The sequence below is a fragment of the Dromaius novaehollandiae genome, chromosome 3 (assembly GCF_036370855.1).
Source record: "Dromaius novaehollandiae isolate bDroNov1 chromosome 3, bDroNov1.hap1, whole genome shotgun sequence".
In the NCBI taxonomy this organism is placed as follows: Eukaryota; Metazoa; Chordata; class Aves; order Casuariiformes; family Dromaiidae; genus Dromaius; species Dromaius novaehollandiae.
The window spans coordinates 30995596-31018763 of record NC_088100.1 but is presented as its reverse complement, the minus strand read 5'-3'; positions in this window follow the sequence as shown (position 1 = coordinate 31018763).

The window sequence follows — 23168 nt, the reverse complement described above, 5'->3', positions numbered from 1 at the left end:
AACAGACCAATAAGAATCCTTCTAATAGAGTAAATTTCAGCTAAAGCTATGCCATATGTTTCCTGTGCAGAACAGATTTTTCCTCTCCAAGGTCTGAAATTAAGTAGACTACCACATTTGTTTTATTTCTCTTTTGGTTTCTGTGCAATCATTCCTGAGTGCTACTCAAAATGTTACAGAGAAAGCATTAGAAGACTGAAGATACAGATTTAAATGTACGAATTTTCTATCAAAAAGATACACTCCACAACATGCTTTAAATTTTTTCCTTAGAGAAGTTTGAATTGCATATATATATATATATATAGAGAGAGAGAGAGATGAAACTCTACCATATAAAATATATGCATCATTTATTCAATGGGTTGCTAAATTGAAGTCCTAAAATAAATTCTCTGGATTATTAAGCTAACCATTCTCTCAATTATTATATTTACTCCTCCTTATGTCCTCTTTCTGTTTTCCCCTTTTTCACATTTGAATGTATGCCCTTTGGAGCAGGAAGAGATTTTTTTCTATTGTTTTTACAATAGCACAATGGAGAATTAGTCCTTGACGAGGGCATTAGATATTAGATTGTTGTAAATAACAGCAATATCATGATAAATTAATATCATGATTATGATAAAATAAAGAATGGTGAATAAGGGATGACTCAACAACTGATGACTACCTCTATGCTAATAAGCCACATTATTTTGTGCACAAGATACTGCCAGGCAGAATAATATGTGACTTGCGAATAAACTCCCTAAAGATATAATCATAGAGTTGGTCTGTTCTTTATAGCATACAGCTCTTCTGGCTGACAATATTTTTTCTTTGGAAGTGAAAATTCTAGGCAAATCATCTGATGAAGATGGCACAGCTATTGTCATTTTGGCTGTGTCCCCAGATATTCTGCACAGTAAAGAGCTTTTGGGGAAAGAAGAATTGAACAACAAAAACATATCCCAGTAATTTTGTCCTGCCATTTTGTTGATCACCTGCACAACATCAGGGAGAAATACTGACAATTTCTTCTCAGAGATGCTGCAGAAGTCAGAGCCCAAAACTCAGAAAGAAAAAATGGCCAGAGGTTATGCTCAAATGGGCGGATGATGAAGACTCCCAGGATGGTGAATCCTGGAAGCTTAGGACTTCTGGCAACAGGAAGAAATGTCTTCTTCCTCTACAGATGTGCACTTGCAGAATAAGCAAAAAGCCTGGCAGCACATAAGGCTGAATAAGGTCCCTCAGAGGAGACATCGAGGGCAGATGAGACCGATCCATGCATCAAAACCAAGAGAAAGCAGTGGATGACCATGACTGGAGTGTGGGGGATGGAGGCACCCATCTGCTGACAAGACATGCTGTTTTGTGAGGTTTGTTGCTTTCCAGAGGCTTACACCAAAATGTTGCAAAGAGAGGGCTGATGTTTATCCAGCCCTTGGACGGTTATCCCTGCCTGTCTATACACATGGGAACTGGTATTGCCAAAGGAGAGCCTGAACATAACAAGAGTGATTAGAAGGGGATGGGGGCCCTGAGGAACTTTGGCCTTTGTAAGCACAGGTGCATCTCTGAGGAAGGAGAACTGCTTGGAAGAGGCAGGGTCTGTAAGACAAAGTAGGGCAAGAGTATCCTTCCCAAGAGACTCACTAAACACGTAAGGAGAGCTTTAAGATAGGTTTATCAGGGCATAGTGACCAAAGCCCAATAAGAAGCAGAGATGTGGGTGCAGAGCAAGGATGTGCTGGGAGAACAACACAATGGGGGAGGCTCTCACATTTTCTGCCTGAGAAACAGTTTGAATAGGGGCCCTCTCACATCCCTATACATGAATGCACACAGCATGGAAAACAAACGCTTGTAGAGCTATGAACTCATTCAGGTCACAGAGACACGGTGGGATAGCTCACATAACTGGTGTGCTTTCATGGATGGATACAGGCACGGGAGGCAAGGAGGAGAGGCTGCACTCTTTGTAAAGGAGTGGCTTAGACCTAGGGAGCTCTGCTGCGGAATGGATGATGCACCAGTCAGGAGCTTATGGGTTAGGATCAGAGGGGAGACGAGGAAGACTGGCACTGTGGTGGTCATTTACTACAGATTGCCCAGTCAAGAAGTGGATGAGGCCTGGTCAGCAATGTGAAGACAGATAGCAGTGTAGGCTGTAGTGAGCCCAAGATGGTATAGTTTAAGACCCCAAGAGAAGAGAGCAAGAGAAATATCAGAATTACAACCTTGGGTTTCAGGAGAGCAGATTTCTCCTTCAAGAAACTATGAGGAGACTTCTCTGAAGTGCAAAGGGGCCCTTGAGAAAACCAAATTGGTTGAATTTCAAGGATGATATCTTCGAGCGTCTATTTGGGTGTGGAAGAGGTAGAGCAGGCATGACAGAAAGCTGGCTTAGCCGAGCAAGATCATGCTCACAGATCTCAGACATAAAAGGGAATTGTAGAGAATGTAGGAAGAAGGACAAACTACCCAGAAGGAATATAGAAACACTGCCCAGGTGTACAGTGACAATATTAGGAAAGCCAAAGCTCACCTGAAGTTGAAATTGGCCATAGACGTGAAGGGTAACAAGAAGGGCTCCTACAGGAACATGGTCAGCAAAAAGGATGCTAAGGAAAACGGGCCCCCAGGAGTGGACTCAAAAAAGGCTGAGATACTCAATGCCATCTCTGCTCCAGTCTTTACTGCTCTCAGGCCTTACAAGTCCCTGATTTAGTGACAGAATCTGGAAAAGCAAAGTATTATCCATGGTTAAGAAAGATTGAACTAGTAATCATTTAAGAAAACTGGACTTACAGAAGTCTGTGGAACCAGATTGGATGTATCCAAGTGAGGGAAGGAAGTGAATACTGGCATTGTATTGCTACTTTCTTTTGTCCTGCAAAGGTCATGGTGATCAGAGGAGACTCCTGAGAACTAGAAAAAGACAAATATCTTACTCATCTTCAAGAATGTCAAAAAGGAGGATTGTGGGAATGGCAGGCCAATGAGCAAATCCTCCTGGAAGCCGTGACCAAGTACATGAAGGTCAATGTCAGGGCTCTGAGGGCCCTAATATGCCTAATGGCCCTGACTGGCCTCGCCTGTTGCCTCCTCTTACACCTCTGGCTCATGGGCCCAGGGGCTCCATTTCAGCTCAGGCATCCAGTCCCTGCCCAAACTACACCGTACACGTCACCAGCCCTGTCTTTGAATCTGTCTCCAGTCTCATCTCCAGCCCAGTCTTCTGCTGTCCTGACTCTCTGACTGGACTACGTGGATGGATTCCAGACCTGACTTGTTACCACACCTTGTCTGATAATCACAGGACTGTAGACAGAACCAGTTACTATCACCAACCCATAGTCAAGATGGAGTCTCTAAATTTCATTATTCAAATAATATGGTGTGACTAATTTTGTTATAAACTACTATAATGTTAAATAGTTTTTGAAACACAGTGACCCAAAACTACAATCAAGTACATTATTAATTACTTAGATTGTTTTGTCTTGTAGTATGTTGTGGTCTAAAACATTGGAGGCATAGTTCAGCAGACAGCTGATTAGCTGGCAAATGAGCCTTCAGTTAGAGAGGCTGCAATGCCTCTAGGACCTCTATTGCAGAAGACAAATGGAAATTTGGATGATTGATGAACTTGCAGAACACTTTTAAAGTGGTTATTTTGGAGATCCTGGAAACTGCCTTCTAAAATGCATATTTTCCAAAGATTTGAAATGATGAAGTCTTGCTAAAAAACCTAGCTTATTAATTGCAAGATCTTGATAGGTCTTGTTTATTGTGACACTGCTTTTTCCTGAATCTGAGACTAGTTATACCCTCCAGCTCCATGGATTACAGTCTTAGAGTACAGCGGCGTATTCTAGGCCAGAGTATTTTCTCTGGCCTAGAGAATGGCCAGACAGTTTGTTAGTGATAAATATCACATTCATTTTGTGGATTTATCATTTTTAAATGAGCATATATGTGCTTTACCTAAAATCACTTTAAATCCCAGTGTAGCAAGAACATTTGAAGTGTGAATAAACTTTTATAATTCTTACTAAAGAAACCTTATTTGTAAAGGCAAGTTAATAAAGGAAACAACATTGATGTTCTAAAGTTTTCTGAGCCTCTTGCATAACTCTGAACAATCTCATTCCCCTCAGTCTTCACTGGGATCTCAATATGTGGATTCTGCAGGACCTTGCAGAACCAGACAACTTATAAACTCTGTAAAGTGATTAATTTTAACCGCTAAATTTTATGAAAGCACCTCAGTTGAAGTTAGGAAATAAGCTGTATTTGAAGCCCAGATCAGTTGTAATTCTTTATCTGGCTATAAGCTGCATGCAGATTCAGGATCAAAGATGTTAAGACTGCTAATTGATAACAAAATGTATCTTATATACATGCTGGGGTCATGACATCCAGAAACAATACCTGAGAGTGAAGGAGAGAATGGAATGGAGCAAGTGCTGCTTCCTATTCAGTTTAGTGAACCTAATGTAGATGAATTCTCCTCTCAGTTTTGCTATAATATTAAGATTAAAGCCATGTGGTACAATAAAGTACTCTGTGTCGTGGCTCATGCATTTAGAATGCAACATTTATATGAAGAAAGTAGAAAATAAGATGAGAAAAATATGTTAGGTAATGACCTATACAGCTTAGTAGATACTTTGAATAGTAAAGGACAGAAAAGAATTTTGAAAAGGCTTGTAAGGCACATTAAATTTAAATCATTTAATTAAAATTAAAGGCTAATTTGCAAAGAGCTTACACCATTACTAGAGGCTTTTGCTTCCACAATTGCAAAGCACAATTGTTGCTTAAGGTGACCCCTCATTTTCAGAGTAAGTTATACACTGCAAACCTTTTGTCCTCTGGGATGCTCAGTGCATGTATTCTTCACTGTGCTTGTCTTTGAACTTGTAAGCAACTTAGGTCAGCAAAGTCTTTCATTTTTCATTTGTATAACACAGAATATTTTGAGGTTCGTAGAGAATAATAAACAGGAATAAAACATTAAAGTGCATCCAGAAAGCTATATTTGGCACTTTGTACTTCACAGATGAGGTTGCTTGAATGAGGAATGTCAGGCAAGGAAATATGTGGAAGAAAGTGCTTTTTGCTGTGTGCCCCATTCCCGCAAACATTTTTGCATATGGTTAATTTTATCCAGGAAGGAAATCAAGCCAGTAGGAGGACCTGCTGACCACTGAACCTAGTGAGACTACCTATGTATGCTAAACATCAAAACATTAGTTGATCTGGGAGTTACAGTACTATTGGCAGCTACTATCCATTGGGTCAGGTTACCTAAAAATCAAACCATGTGTGGCTAAGCTTATGAATATATCCATGTAAGTGTGCATTATCAAGAAGTCATGTAATTCTTTTAGTACAGATTTATATGAGTGAAACAATGGGTTGACTTCACTGATGAATGAAATTATTTAGGTATGGTTAAAATTTAAATATTCATAATATTGCTGAGCATAATTTAAACTATTAAAAGAACATGTCAGATTTAAAGGCTATTGCTCAACAGATTGCTTTCCTGACTGCAATTTTGCAGGAGCAGATCTCTAGTTCTCTTAAGGTTTATCATATTTATCTCAAACTGTAGAGTCCTGGTTTCCTGTAAAAACTCTTCTGCATCCGCTCACCATACTTCATACTATCCATATATTGCATTAGATTTCATTTGGTGTCCAGCAGTTCTGAATCACTTTGTTTATTCACACAAATAAACAAAGCTTGCCTGCTACACACTAATGCCTCTCTACTAAATATGTGCAAAGAAACATCTGCAAATTTTTTAGCACATTTCTTGAAAACACTGTTTATCCTATCAAAGCAGGGCAAAAAGGAAAAGTATGCTTTACTTCCCTTAGTTCCAGAACAACTTCTCCATTGCTCAAAAAGCTGACTGACATATATAGCTCACTTCAACAATGAGAATTAGCTTCATTGCAACAGCAGTTCACTTGCAGTTTGCATACAGGGCTCCACTTTCTTTCTTTGGCTTCTTTCTTTTGCTTCTTTCATTTTCTCATCATTTGTTTCTGAAGAGATGTTCCTGGGGAGACCAAGCAAATCAAGCCAAAAGACAGGATATGAGGTGCATAGCAGGAACATGTTCTTTCTTACTAACCTGACTCCAAGAGAAAGACAAAGATACAAACTATAAGTACTTATTAGGATCTCAGATCCTTTTTTAACATATTTTCTCTAAGTGTGATTTTTTTTCAGTCACCAATAGCTTAAGCCAAATTATAACCAGCATTCAGAAGGACACTAAATTGACATTCTTAAGCAGTATTCTCAGAACAAAACTTATTTGACACTAGGAAATGGTGTTTTTTTCATTTTTGTATTCTGAATAAAATCCAATACAATTTCTTTTCAGTGGATATAAATTTATTTGAATATTCCAACTGAATCTTGCTATGAATATTTAGAGATTATGTTCTCTAACCATTCAATATATTTAAAAGCTGGCTGTAAGTTTTTAAGCGCAAGGATGGTCATTTACTATATGCTTGTATAATGAATGCCATTTTGATATAAAGAGTAACCAGTGATAGTAAATATAACAGACATATATAACAAATTCATACATAAGAAACTCATGCAGAGTATACACAAGGAACATTAAAATTTTCCAACCTAATTTTACTCCTCAGATCTGGAAAAATCCAGTTGTAAAATAATTAACTCTGGAATGAAAAAGAGAAATGAAAACAGTAGAGTGGAAATGATTATGCACACCTAGCTAATACAAATACTCCTACCATAATCTTTGCAAGGTGCTTTAGGAGACTACAATGAAAAGTGCTGATATGCTAATTCTGTAGGATATTTAAGTACATCCCTAAATTTAAGCATGTGAGTGATGGCATTTTCTCAAATGGGATCACCTGTGAAACACAATGTTGGACATACTTTTAAATACTTTGCCTTAGGCTTTAAGTATGTACTTTACTTTAGGTATGCACACAGATATACTTTGGGAGGGGTTAGAATTATTATATTTTATAAATGTTTACAGTGTTCCCTGTGTATGGATGCAAATATCATATAGCAACATGTCTGTTAAAAAATTTTGTGGTTATAAAATACCTCCTCTGAAAAATAATGACCAAGGTTATAAATGAACTCTACAAAGAGGTAATAACTGTGCAATATTACACAGCTTCGTCTATTGCAATCACAGAAGTTCAGACTGCAATTACATAATTACAAGCTGTCAGAATATGATTGAAGGTGTTTAGTTGGTAATTGTGTAATTTAGCATAATTATAGTTGTAAAATGAGTTCACAGCAAGATTTATTTTTCTCCAGTTTTGAAAAATAAAAATAAAAATAAAGTTTTGTAATTAAGATATGGAAATAAACATTTGATCCTTCTACTATACTAATGCCTGACAGTAAATCAAACAAAATGTTTGTCTTGTGTGCATTTGCAACATATGAAGGGTTAAGGTCTGAGGCGCTAGGCAAGTGTTTGGGAAAGTGCAGAAGAATGTCGAGGAGATAGGCGGTGGAAGCTCGCCAGACCGTTCCGTGGGAAAAGGAGCATCAACAGGGCATGTTGACCCATAGTCGCATGGCTGAGCCTGTGCCAGGGTGGTGCTGCACCTGGGTTTTGAATCGAGAACAACAATGAGCTCAACCTGCTTACTGCGCATGTGTATGGTACATAAAAACTTCATCTAGTGCCCCCCACACCCACCATGTTCCTCGCCCTGGACCGATGCTCAGCGGTGCCAGGGATCCCCCGCCCCTTATTGCCTCAATCGGGAAAATGCCGGGGAACCCCCACTCAGACACAGAGGTAATAAATGCTCCATATCGACAATAGTACGCCTTGTGTTTGTGTACCCATCTCTGCTGGGAGTCCAGGCAGTGCCCCCATCTCACCCTTATAGCAAGTAAGACAAAGGCAATGATTATTCAATAATTCAAAACAACTTTTGACCAAAATATGAACCTGGAATGTGCCTGACAAATCCATTTTTATTACTTATCCAAATGGGCTAGGCTATAATTTCCTGATGTAGAATTTAAATGAAACCCAGAGACGGGTAAACCTGAGAAGTCAAAGGACTTAACTGTATTCTGCATTTTTTTTATTCTTCATTAGACTTTTTGTTGAAAACAGTAGCACCATATGCAGAGGGTAGAAGTTCAAACATATAAAACCAGCTGCAGGAAAGGGAAACTGCAATACAACTTTTCCTGCAGCTTTTGTATCTGAACATGGCTGAAAAACACAAGAAGGGAAGTAGCCTGAAGAATGAGTATACGGAAAATTAACTGCAAAGGTGAATAACATAAATAGCACTATTTGCTGGTGCCAAAATGTGTTTAAGAACTCTACAGTACAAATAAAAAAATTAACAAGCCCAAAATCTGAGTTTGTTTCCTCATGATTCTCATGATCTCAACTATCTTAAGCAGTGAGGAAAATAACAAAACAATACACAGCTCTAGTTGAGTTCTGATGGTTAGAAATTAGAAAAAGATTTGATTCAGGAGGACATGTGAATATTGACATTTTTAGAAATATGAATCTTTGTTGCTTGTGAAAAACTGTGTTAGGCTAACACTGCACAAATACGTTACAGAGAGAGAGTCTCTTTTCCTTCAGCGAATAAGTTTTAAACTTGGTAGTTTAAAATATAGTAGTTTACCAACATTTACTGTTCTATTTCGAAACAGTCCCAGGTGGTGGTGCCATATCAAAGTAGCTAAGATTACACCGAGCAGAAGAAGGATATGGCATAGAAGCCTCTCTCTCAATAACATCCCTGTAGATTGACTCACTCTGACACACGGAGGATCTCCAAACCTTTCTTTGTTTCATTCACAATGTTCTGTACTAGCACAATAAACAGGACCATGACACAGGCACATGATGATACTTATCACTAAATTACTAGGCTAGTAGCAGGGGTGATTTTGCTCAGGAAGGTAGCATTTTCCCAAATAATGCCTCAGCAGAGCTTGAAATTATTAAAGATCTGGGACAATGTCCCATAGACACAATTTAAGTTGCTTTGGGGAAAAGCGCCATATGAATGTGGCTGTGCCATGTCATTTGCCCTCAGGGACAGAAGGCAGGCCTTAATCCTGGTTCTTTAACTAATAGAGATGAAATCTTTGATTTGCATGGAATTCAGGAGGAGACAGGGAGTGGTAAGTGGGATATATGGCAGCATAATTGCTGTTAGTACTGTTTCATTTATAATTGCACAAGCACACTAGAAACACTAAAGAGCTCAGAGGTGACCTGCAGCGAAGGGATTGAACAGCCTAGTAGTAAGGGTGCTCCAGAAAGTAGGGTAAGCCAATACTTCAGCACTCTAGAAAGGTAGAAGTAGCTTCCTATCCCTTTCCAGCTTAATTGCCAATACATACAACTGAGAAAAGAGCACTTGCCTGCCCTGTCATGCTGTTTTGAGGATATAAGCATTAAAGAACCAAAGCTGGCTATGTCAGTTCTTGCTAATGTGTTATATGAGCTCTGAGGAAAGATTACTTGTGTCCTGTGACCTAGGGCTAAAAAATCCTGATCACCTAGTGCATGTCATTGTACATGGAATAAACAAGTAAAATGATTAAGTAAACTGTGTATTTCTCACTAGGTTTCCTACTACATTTTTACTACTTTACAGTTTCTGAACTTTTGGGATAGTGCTTTAACTTATATAAAAATACCTGTGAGATGGAACAGAATCAACCTTCCAGAAAGGAAGTCACCAGTATTCTGCAAAAAACACAGTGTTTTGTGCGTGTATCATATATTGCCTTTTCTTACTTGGAAGAAAATATTTCTCTCTGTGTGATGTGAGAGCGATCAGAGAAACCTGGGAGTTTGCTTACACATCTCTCCATAATACCCTCTACAAATTTTCATATATGCAGCAATTAAATATCCTAATGGCACAGTACTCTGAGATTAAATGAGCTGTTCTGTAATAGCCATTTGGTTTTTGCAATAAGTTATCCCCCCAAATTGAAAACTAATCAATTTTACTATTATACTTTTGTTTGATTTTTTTTCTTCTCCGGAGTGCCAAAGTAATTATAGATATAAAGGATAATTGTATATGCCAACGATTTTTCTTTCAGTTTTTAAAATGTATATTACATATGCTTTCATCTCAGTCACAGAGCATACAAGAGCTAATTTTCTTTCACTACAGCTAATGGTAAAACTTCTGTTAACTTAAATGAAAGTCAGATCAGATCCACATCATGAGTTTATATGTTATGTGAGTTTCATATTTTCTTTTATCAGTTATCCATTTTCTGACTATGATAATCAGGTTGTTAATAATAGAGAAAAATATCTTCCTGAAGTTTCCTTTGTATTTTTCCTCAGAGTTTGCTTCCCCTTGCAGGAACCCAGAACACAGCTCTCAAAAACTTAAGGTAAAACCCAGTTCATAAGAATTCTGTTTGTATTCTAGATCCGTATCTTACCTCCTAATTTCTTCCAAAAACAGCTCTATGAGAGTGAATGTCCTCTGCTTAGAGAAAGCAACAGGGGACAAAACCACTGCAGCTTGAGGTACCCCTTCTGATTGTTAAGCTGATTCAAGGTTGATCTGCATCTCATTACACTCAGTTTAGGCATTAATAATCCCCATTATTTGTGATTTGGGGTCATTAGGAGAATTAATAGATACACATTATGTACTGACTTAAATTGGTAGGAACAAGATAATTACTAAGCTGCAGACACTTTACTTCAGTGCTCTACAGCAACTATCCCTGACAGAGATGCAGCAACAGGGCATTTAGTTCTTTTCCCCACGTTTTCTGGGGAGAAATGGACCTAGAAGGCAATAAATGATCTATTTATTCTAGACTCAGACGTGCTGCCTGTAGACATGTCTGTTCCAGGGACTTTGGCTTTCTTTTTTTGCTTGCCGAGTGACACTTCCACTCACGCTTTTCTATGTCCTTTACCATGTTTTGGGGGATGTAGTTTGGTTGGATAGAGAAAAGCCACAGATCTGCTGAATACACATCTTTTCAGCAGGTATCCCTTTATGAACTGTCATCTCCCCATGCCTGTTCCCCATGTGGAGCAGACAGGAATATAAGTCTGACTGAGAAAAACTGTTTCTGATCCAGTGTTTTCTATATACATGGATAAGAACTTTCTTTTTTTTTTAATAATTGTCACAAGTTTTGGCAAAGTGAGGAAAAAATATATCTTATTTATTACCTGCTAATTATTTTTCTAAATCTTTCTGAGATGCTAGAATTTCATGTTTCTAATGTTCTTTCTAGTATCTGGAAGAGGAGTAAACATGTTTGTATATTGGTAAATAAAACCTGTAGAAGGTGGTATATGTTTCCTTTGCACATTAAAAATTTCCCACCAGATGGTGGGTCTATGGGAAAAGTATCTATATCAAGACCTAGGCCAAATAACTATATTTTCACTAAAATTATACAATATTTGTTACTGTATTACATACATTTCAAAGGCATACATAATTAGAGTATCCATGAGGGGCTGGCAATGCCCTTCATCTGAGTAACATCTTCATAACACACTTTCAAGCAACCCATAATTTCATATCTTATGTATTTCCTTTAAATTATTAACAGCAGAATTTTTCATAAGCTGATATTTTTAAATTAACATAGAAAATATTTAAATGCATATGAATGATGAGCAGAAAACTGAAGCCAAGAACTCCAAATGAGATTGTATGGTTGCTGGAAGATGTTTTTAAAAATAGATTCAAAATGCTAATGTCTTCATGAAGGAAATTATTGTAGGTCAAAACAAAATGGAAATGAAGTAATGCGTTTCTTTTTTTTAATAGGAATCATAAAAAATTCTGTGAATGGTGAAGCTGTCATCACCTTTAGTAAGCTTCATTATCATTTCTTTTTTTCTATAGAAAGACTTGTGACTTCTGACTTCCACCTTTGTTGCTTCTTTCAAGGGGGAAGGGCACAATTATGCAGTGCATAATTACTGAAGTTAAATTGAGCAGAACTATTTATTTTACAAATATTGGTTTTATAAAGTGCCAATTAGTAGAGACTAAATAAGACAAAGATGGTTTGATTTGAAATTGCTATCTGTAAAGTATGCTTATTTATAATCAAATTTAATGGTGGCTGTAAATGTTAATTTTGCTAATTCATCTTGGAGATGAAGGATAGTAACCAGCTCCTTATTAATTTACTAAGGATTAGCAAAAGGAGTGTTGAGCATACTTGAAAGGGATTTTCGTGTGAAAGCAAGAATACAAATCAAAAGAAACCAGATATTCAGATTTAATTCGAATTTCAGATTATACTCCCTCACAGACTAGAAATCATCTGAATGATATAAGAGAATTTTTCCACTTTTTTAAAATCAGTGAGGCTGAATGAATTTTTTTTAACTCCTTTTGAAATCATTCCTAGAGATAGCTGTTAAAAGCCAAAATCTGGAGTAAGTGTATGGATGTGATTCTAGATGCATCTAATGGAATGTGAATGTAGAATGCGATTCTCGATTAACTGCGTGAACACTTTTCATGACAAGACAATAATAATATGATTGATAATATGGGGTTTAGCATTGTTGATATTTATTGTTGATTAAGGTTGATATTTTCACAATATCTAGATGTTTCGCCTAGGGAAATGGCCATGCACCAGGACCCATCTTACATACATAAGAAAATGTCTATAAGAAAGCTATACTGATCTTTAGATTCAGAGATGAGTGAGTTTGTTTAATCTACATTTATAATTGCTACATCCTCATTGATGTGTTAAGGTTCACTGGAAGTCCTCTGGAACACCAGTAGTGGGTAGACTTTGTTCTAGTCATGACAAGAAAAAGAGCTTGGTCCTTTCTTAGGCCCTTCTTTTTTGCATTCTTTCAGTAAATAGGTAATGGGCCTCCTGACATTGAGGAGGGATGCTAGTGCTGGTGACTGGAAGAAAAAGGGATTGCAACATTGTGTATTGGTTCCCACAGACCAAAGGGAAATGTTCACAAGTTCTGCCTTCTGAGTATGTTATTCAGCACTTTGAGGAAAAGACAAGATCCCAGTCAGAGACCAGTGGAAGAGTGTCATAAACCAAGAACTAAACTTCCTAAATTGAGATGTAGACAGAGTTTATAATCAATCCTGAAACACAGGAAATTCCACTCAAATGCACAAACAAAACAAAACAAAACACTTTTTTATTGTGAGGGTGGTTGAGTGTTAGAAAAAGTTGCCCAGAGAGACTGTGGAGTCTCCATTCTTGGAGATACTCAGAGCACAACTGGACACTGCCCTCGTCAACCTGCTTTAGCTGACCTTGCTTGAGCAGGAGGGTTGGACCAGATGATCTCCAGAGATGCCTTCAAACCCCAACTATTCTGTAATTCTGTGATTGAATTTCGGTACTTAAATCCAAGCCTGCAACGTACAAAGCCTTCTTTTGAGAAACCTAGGGACCTTAAGCACTGCTAATCTGATTAGCCCAATAGTTTCCCTAGTTCCTGACATTAGCTATTGTGCTTACAAAAAAGTACCATTTAGAAACCACAGATTTCCCTCAGTTCTGTTATACTACAGAGTTTGTATGTCTCATTGCCAAATCCTCTTCCAAATTTTGTCTGATCCAGGCTGAAAACATGGAGTTGATTAAAAAATTTGGCTGGTAGGAGTGTCTACTTTCATCATAATAGGCTAATGATTAGCAACATAGGGAAGAGAAGATTCATAGTTTTTTGTAAACCTACAATTTGAATCCATAACTCTCAAGTGAAGGATGTTCATATAGATGCCTGACAATAGAGAATTTTAGAAGAGAGTACCTATAACCTTTCTGATCAAAACAGGTCTCTGAGGTAGCCATAAATGCAAACCATGTGGCCATGAGGGTAGAAAACAAACTAGACCTTGACTGCATGACCTAATGAGGCAGGAGAGAAAGGACGTAACTTTATTTCAGGCCTTGCTCTCTGAAAATTTAGACACTTAATTTATAAGAAAGACAAGGAGATGAGCCCAATACTTATTCCCAGGCTAACACCCTATACAGTAGGCAGAAATGTATCCCACCAATCCCTCTTTCTTCCTCACTTTTTACTATTAATTTTTATTAAAAGATGACATGAGATTTTTTTGCTCGTGTATTACGAGCTGTTTTGCAATGAGATGACAGCATAAAACAAGAATGTGCTATCTGAAAGATAATTGCACAACATTCTGTATTACACACATTTGAATCCTTTACTTCAAATACCTTACCAGTATTGGTGAACCATTACTCAAAGAAGCTGAAACTTACAATTAGGCTCACAATTTTCACTAGCTTTTTTAGAAAAACATACTTCTAAGTATATGGCTACTCAGTTTTTTGCACATAGACCCGAGTATTTTAAAAATCTGAATCTGAGATGCTTGCGAAGAACTGTATTAGGCTAATGCTGCACAAATACGTTAAAGAAAGGTGGTCTTTTTGCCTCAGTGAGTAAGTTTATGCCTATTTCCCATTGCAGGGACAGCTCTTATAAAAGCTATGTACAAATGGTGTTATATCTAAGCTAATAAACACATGCTTCAGACATTTATTAGCTTAGGCTAGTGAATGTATGGCTTCATTGTATTTGGCAAAAAAATACAGGGAAACTTTATGAAGTACCACAGACATTGCATGAGAATGAGAAATAAACAGTCATTTACTGAAGAAAACAGAATAATGTCTCTTTTATCTGCAAGTCTCTAAATTACATTTGGATTCAGTGGAATTCATTTTTAACCAAACTTTTTTTCAATTGCTTCTTTGAATACCAAATTCAAAGGACAGCTAATTTTTATGTATTACTAAGAATTAGCCTGATTTACAGCTCTCTTTCATTGGCTCTGCTTTGGGAACTCACTATTTGCAATTTACAGAGGAAGGAAGATTTCAATCTCCCTTATTTTCTTGGTTCCTCACTATTTCCCAATTTAATCACATATTCTTCTAAAAATACCTTTTCAGAAAGTATTCTGTAAATAAAGTAGAACACCTACAGTGTATTTAAAATATAATCATCAATAAGTCATTCTCTCATGTGTCTGAATAACCAGGTTGGCCATCCTTAGGAAGAGTCTGTAGGTAGACTTCTGCACTATATTAGCTTTATTTCCTCATGGATTTTTTTTTCCTTCCTAATTCCATTCCCAGATGGTAGTATTGGAAAATTTTTGCTTCTTTCCTCTTTGCAGATATTCATCCTGTTACAAGACAACCCTGAGAAGCTCAGAAAGAATGTTTGAAGTAGGTAGATTTGAGCAAGAAGATGTAACCATGAAGGTGTCTAATACCCTTAATCTGGCATCTTTATTACCATTTCATGAAGGGGGAGGTTTGCTCATGACTGTCTGCAAACTATTGAGCGAGTATATTCCAGCCGTCCAGATTTGAGAGATGTTCCATTGCAGAATCCAGACTGCGAATTATTTACCAATGGGAGCAGATTTATAATAAGAGAAAGAAGGGCTGGATACGCTGTCGTCACTTTGGAAGGAGAAATCGAAGCAAGATCACTACCAGCAAATACATCAGCCCAGAAAGCAGAACTGATTGCTTTAGCCCGGGCTCTGGAATTATCAGAGGGAAAATGGACTAATGTGTTTCAGAAGAAGCCCCCCCCAGGGGAAGTAGAAAGGGGCTTTATGCCCAGGGATTACTGGCAAATTGATTTTTCTGAATTACCAAAATGTAATGGATATAAATATTTGTTGGTAATTGTTGACACCTTTTCAGGATGGCCTGAAGCTTTCCCGTGTTGTACCAATAAGGCCAGGGAGGTAGTAAAAATGTTATTAAAAGAAATTATACCAAGATTTGGGGTACCAGAAGGGTTTTCTTCAGATAGAGGACCTCATTTTATAGCAGAAATAGTACAGCAAATCTCAAAAATACTACAAATTAAATGGGACTTACATACCCCATGGAGGCCACAATCCAGTGGAAAAGTGGAAAGAATGAATCAAACAATTAAGAGACAGGTAGGAAAATTGTGTCAGGAGACTCAGATGAAATGGACTGATGTTTTACCTCTGGCATTATTAAGAATCAGAATAACCCCAAGGGTTAGGGAGAAAGTTAGTCCATTTGAGATTCTGTATGGTAAACCTTACACTGTAAATTTAACTGGAAATGAAATTCAAATGCACGTTAAGGGCGATCAAATTTTAAGTGATTATCTCTTGTCTATGGCAAAGGTTCTTACTTCTCTCTGTAGGTACATCCAGTTAAGATCTCCTGTACTTTTAGATTCACCTGTACATTCATTCCAGCCGGGAGATCAAGTGTATCTTCGGACCTGGAAGGACGAGCCATTGGTAGAAAAGTGGAGGGGACCGTATCTTGTACTGCTAACAACAAATACTGCTGTGAAACTGCAGGGAATTGATTCCTGGATCCACTACACCCGAGTGAAAGCAGTACCTCGAGAGACGTGGAAAGCTGAACAAGTTCAACCTTTAAAGTTAAAAATATATAAAGATATATGAGTTGTATTGAAAGCGAATCGGTTTTAAATTTAGATTGTATTCAGGAAAGAATTGCTTTAATCTGTTTGTTAGGAATAGGGTTAATATTGTTGTTATGGTATCTATGGTATCTGTGTAAAAATGATGTTCTCCCAAATAACCAGGAGAGAAATGTGGTGGTTAGTTTTTCTAAGTTACCTGAGCCAAACAATTAAAGGGAATCAGGAAGGATTTTGGAGCCATAATCTCCATTTGGAAGTAATTACGAAATCTATGAAGATAATTAACCAGAAGGATTGCTGGGTGTGTACTCACTTCCCTGAACATTCCAATAAGGGCTTCCCCCTAATTGGAGTGCCTCTTAATTTTTCCTTTATGGAATTTATGAGGCAGATAAGAAATGATAGTGATCAAACGAAATATAATGAAACAACCGAACAGGAATGGGAAGTCCAGAGTATGACAGGAGATTATAACCAATGTATCCGAAGATGTAATAATAGTAATAGATGGTGGGAAAAAAACTGTACCCTATGGAAAGCAACCGATCAACTGTACTGGAGCCATTAAGGTGGGAGGTTATAAAAATTGCTCTCATACACCTGAAATAGGTTATAAGTGGCCAAGTAAGGAACTAAATGGGTGGCATGTTCCGAAAGGTAGTGGATGGTATTTGTTGTGTGGGTACAAGGCACGAAAAGTGCTACCTCCTAATTGGTCAGGGGCATGTACTTTAGGGGCAATAATCCCTAATGTTACTATAAGAAAAGAACTGAGTAATAAATATCAAAAATCCTGGCTAAGAACATTCATGAGGAGACAAAAGAGGGTCAATAATCCTTTAATAGATCGACCTACTAGGTTTCAGTCATTCGTAAGGTGGCTGTTTCCACAATTGGGAGTGAGTGAACTTGAAAAAGCAATAGTAAATATTTCAGCAGTTATTGAAAAAGTAGGGAATAAAACCTCTGATGCCATTGCAGCTTTACAAGAGGAGGTTTCAGAAATTGCTAAAATAAGTACCCAAAACCGAATGGCTCTAGATATGTTATTGGCATCTCAGGGAGGAGTATGTACAGTAATAAATACTAGTTGCTGTGTATATGTGGATCAAAGCGGGAGAATTTCTACCGATCTAAATGAAATCTGGAAGCAGACTGAAATCTTACATGAGGTTCAGAAAGATGATACTTCTTTCGGATTGAAGAAATATGGAAATGGTTGACTTCCTGGTTCCCTGATGTGAGCTCATGGGTTAAAAAATGTTTAACAATTCTAGGATTGGTGCTAGTAATTTTTGTATGCGTTTATGTAGTGATTCAATGCATTTCTAAGTGTTATATGAAACTAATATGGGAAAGATTTTAAAAGAGTGAGACTAATATGAAAATGATCATATAAGTCTCAAAGGGGGGAATTGTTACAAGACAACCCTGAGAAGCTCAGAAAGAATGTTTGAAGTAGGTAGATTTGGATAACTTCTATCTTAGGTAGAATTTGCTTAGCATAAGTAGCTAAATTTGCTGAAGCCTTAGGCCGCGCTCCTAGTTCGTTAAGAAAAGGCCTCAGAGCTGGTGCAGGCTGGAAAGATAAGGGAGTTACAAGCAGTCTGCATTCCTGTGCCCCACTCTCCAGAAGGGAGGATGCCAAGGCTGAGAAATAAGGCCTGTTTGGGCGCCAAGACCTTGGGAAGTAAAAAGCTTCCTCTCACTGTTAAAACAGTGATGATTAAGGGGTCTGGATTATGTCTTCTTCCTCAGGGCCTTGGAAGATAACACCTACTGACCCAGCTGGGGCAGTGTTAATTAATTGATCAGGACCTTGAGAAGTAGGGGTGGGACCCAGGGAAATGTGAAGAAATCATTAACCAATCAGTGTGAAAGAGGAAGGAAGTCACAAATATGGCAATAAGAGGAAGGAAGTCACAAATATGGCAAATTTGATTGTATAAATGCTACCTGAAAAGTTGGGGGTGTGTGCTCGATTTGTGGGAGACCACCGAGCACCCAGGCTTGCGCAACTCTGAAATAAATAAATAAATGTCTCTCCTGAGTGTGTAATTATTGGCTCATTGCACACCGGGCAACGAATCCGCTTTTCGGACAACAATCCCTCCAATTAGCAAAGTCTATGAAATTTCAAAATTTATTTTGTGAAGATCAGCTTATATAAAGCCTATCTAAAAGCTAGGTATCTAATCCAAACTGGTTCTCTCTATCTAGTCAGTGGAGAAACACAAGTTCCATTGGAGAAGGAGATTCATATTGCTTATCCAAGTGTGAGAAAATCCCCCATATAATACAATAACATTTTATTAGGTATGAAAGTTACATTATATTAGTCATGTAGCTTTTAGCGTGATATAAAAGGTTTTATTCAGCCACCTGAACATAAGTGTGTAGCGCCTTTTGAGATAACCTAGGGTATGCAAGACCCCTGCATGTGGCTGGCAGATATGACAAAAGAAGTATAGGAGACTGTGGTCTTCTGATGGCAGCTAGAGATCGAGATATCCTACAGCATCTTAAATGGCACTACACATGTTCAATTGACTGATTTGATGACAAGATAGAGAAGAGTCTAACAACAAAAAAGGAGAAAAACTTCATACATGTAGACAGGTTGCTCATAAAAACACCTTAATAGCAATAGTGTTATTTTTAGGTTTCACTACAGGAAAAAATCTAAGAAGAAACTGAAAGAGCAGAAGTACAGATAAAGGTAAAAGAATTTATAGCATGCCTAAGGATGCTATAAGACAATATTCCAAAGCATGTCACGTCCTGCAAATTGTTTCATGGACACTTGCAAACACCAGAATACTTTTACAGATAGAAATAAAGTTATGCTTCTTGTTAGACAGCCTAGATTTAAAAAGGACATTTCATGACCGTGCAATAATCCTTTCTCTAATTGTATCCTCTGTTTACTTCATCAATTGCACTGTAATTATTTAACAACTTTCAAATTAATGGTAGGGTGATAAATAAGAGTTCATTAACATGCAGACAAAAAGAATCACAAAAGACAGAGATGAAAAATGAACCTCTTAGGTTATCTAATCTATCTCCTTGCTAACGAAGAATCCTTTCTTACTTTTTGCGAATATTCACACATAAACAAACACACACGTTCTTGCATCCTCACAGTCATTCAGCCCCAGCGCCAGCGGCAGCGCCGGGCCGGGACTCTCTGGGGAGGGGGTGACGCCCCCGGCAAACAATAGCCCTTTGTGTGCGCGGGGCGGGGTGGGACCTCTGTCACCCCGCACCTCGCAGCCCCCAAGGGGGAGGGCGGCAGCCTGCGGTGAGGGAACATCATGGAACAAGCCCAGGTGGACTCCACATATATCGTGTTTTCCCTTTTGTCTATTAAGGGATTCCAAACGCAATGGTGCCAACAGTGTACATTAGCTTTTTTTTTCTTTAATGTTCCTTAAGCACTATTTTGCTGTCTGGCATCTATATTATATGTGCACATGCTGCATTAGCTGCAAAATATGTCTTCTTCGTTGATGATATTTTTTTCTTACGTTTTGTCTGTCATAGCTGGATTGCTAGATCTTCTTGGTAGAAATTGGGATTTTCATAGACAGTAAGGCATAGTCATAAATTGTGCAGAAAGTATTTTGTCTAGTATTAAAAGTCCAAATGTAATTTGATCTCTAAGGATTTGTTTTGCTACAAATAAGCTGTCATTTAATTTGATTTACAACATAGAAAATATAGAGGACTAAAAGTCTTTTTAAATTATTTTTATGGTTTTCCTGCTTGTTTGATATTTTAGCAGAAATAACAATTCAAATAAAAAATTGTGCAGTGTTTTAAAAATTTTTACAATGGTAATGATGATAGAGATAGTAAAGCTTCAATACAGTCATTGCACTGTTCCTACTGGGAACTTAATAACTCCTGCAATGTCGTTGCCATGCCATGCCATGATGACTCCAGCGTCAGTTTGTACTTGCAGCATATTTATTTTCTCCATCTGAACGAGGAAAACTAAAGGCAATGTAACTTGAGAATTTCTAAAAATGATTACTGCTGTGACATTGCAACTTCTTCTTTAGATTAAAATTATTCCTTTTAAGTTAACCAGTTGGAAAAATACAAGAAAACCTGGAAGACAAAAGGGTTTATTTTTAGACACATAATTTATTAATAGTGAAAGTATTGTTTACCAGAAGCTTTGAAATTAAAAGTTTCCACTCATTTTTCTGCCAGCAAAGTGCTTTAGAGTGTTTTCTATGTCTAAAATGCAGGACTTGTCAAAAGTAAGTAGTTAAATAGCTATTCTTATAGGCTAAGAAACTGAACTGCAGGTGGAACCCTACTTCCTCAGAAAAAAACTTACTTAACTCTTCTTAAATACCAATTTTACTTTTTCCCCCTAAAGTAATTTTTACAGAAAAAAAATATATTGAAAACTACCACTAAATTCACTAACAGTTACCTAGAAAGGACTCCAAACCAAATCATTTCTTGAAAGAAACAGTATCAAAACCCAACTGGTAATACAGCTCTGCTTGTTTTGTCACTGAATATTTCTATTAGTGAAAAACTAAGCATATCCTGAAAAACAAAACTGAGTATTTATCTTTTGCTTTTCATGAGAGAGATGGAAAAAGAGGGAAGGAGTATAAAGGAGGAATAAAGCAGATGGATGCTGGGAAGAAGTAATTACATTTTGCCTTGTCCTGAAATTTCTATAATCTAAATCTGTAAGAAGGTCAAGGCAAATGCATGTTCTTTGATTTCACCATATTAATTTGAAAAAGAAGTCCATTTCCATCAAGTTTTCTAAGAAAAACTATGAGGGCAAAGCATGGCACTAATATGAAATCATAAGAGGATTTCGGCTGGGTCAAGCTAAGATCCATCTACCCCAGCATTGCACTGCAGCAGGGGCAGCTAAGAGGAGGAGGAGAGGAGGAGGAGGAGGAGGAGGAGGAGGATGGCTATTATTTCCCACTTCCCGCTTCCCCTGGGTGCTCCACCCTGGCTGCTGCAGAGGGAGGAGCTCCCCCTCCTGCACCTGTCTTCCTGAACACCCTGTCCTCTCCCTCACCCCTTCTCTGTGTCAGGACAAGGGAGAGGGTCCATCACTGCACTGCAGCACTTCCCCACCACTGCAGGAATCTTTACTGCTCTGCCAACTGCACTGCCACTTCTTACAGTGCCACTGACAGATCTGCCACTGCCACCTACAACAATGTCACCCTCCAAAAAAAACAGATTGTAACCCTTTACCATCTCACACAGCAAGAGCTTCCCCTTGAAGGACAAGACACCAGGCCCAAACCTTCCTCTGTGGAGTCCTCAGAGAACCCTGTTCTGTGGAGGAAGTCCAGCCTGAAGCAGGCTGGTGTGCACCTTCCTTCACCACCTCTGAAGGCTTCAAGAACACTGGCAGCTCTTTATCATTAACTTGAGACAATGTCTATGAGCTGCCCATCATTTACCAGGCCTTCCTCAAGACCTGCAGATTATTTGGAGTGGCCATGGGGGAAAAGCTACTAGCTGGATCTCTGTTGCACAACCCTCTCCTTCATGTGTGGGTGCATACCCCATCAGTGTGCAGGAGGATGGTCCTCAGCATCACAGAGACTGGAGATCTGATCTCACCCAGCTTGCTTGATGTACACATCATGACCCACCTAATTTGTTCCACATTTCTCCTCGATAGGACAGCTGCCTTGTGTATGGGAAAATGCAAAAGAATGTCGAGGAGACAGGTGGTGGAAGCTCGCCAGACCGTTCCGTGGGAAAGAAGCATCAACAGGGCATGTTGACCCATAGTCACATGGCTGAGCCTGTGCCAGCATGGTGCTACACCTGAGCTTTGAATCAAGATTAGCGATGAGATCAATATGTTTACTGTGCATGTGTATAGTACATAAAAACTTCATACAGTCCCCCCCAGCATTCTTCACCATGGATTGATGCTCAGCAGTGCCAGAGACTCTCCTGATTCGTTATTGCCTTGATCAGGAAATCGCTGGGGAACCTTTGCTCAGACACAGAGGTAATAGATGCTCAATATCGACGAGAGTGTGCCTTGTGTTTGTGTATCTGTCCCTGCCGAGAGTCCAGGTGTTGCCTCCACCTTACCCTTACACCTTGAATCTCACAGTCTTCTATTTCAAGCAAGTCCTGTGGGTGGGTGCTCCCTCAAGGACATCCTGCACCAGAGATAGATAGATGGATATTTCATAACCTTGGGTGGATTTGCACAGACTTTGGTAATTACCCTTTAACCCATGTAAGCAGTTAACTTCCACTATACTCTGAGTTAAGGAGTATCACAGTTTAATTTCAAGCAGTATGAAGAACTGCCTTTTTTAACCTCTTCCACCTGCTTCCTTTGTTGCCTTTCTGAGATGGAGAAACCACTGCTGTACAAAGCATTTAGGAGTGACAAAACTACATATTTATATAGTGTCATAACTATGCTTTCTATTTTATTGTCTTTTACTCTTTATTGTGCATTGTAATTGCCTTAATATTTGCCTTAAGTTTGCTTTTTTGGTTGCTGCTGAGCAGTGAGTTAACATCTTCATGAATTATCTATCATTCCTCAATTTCTCATTCCTGGGTGATAATGGTTAGCACAGAGTCCATCATTTTACATAAGATGTTAGGATTGTTTCTTTCCTATTGACATCACTGGACAGTA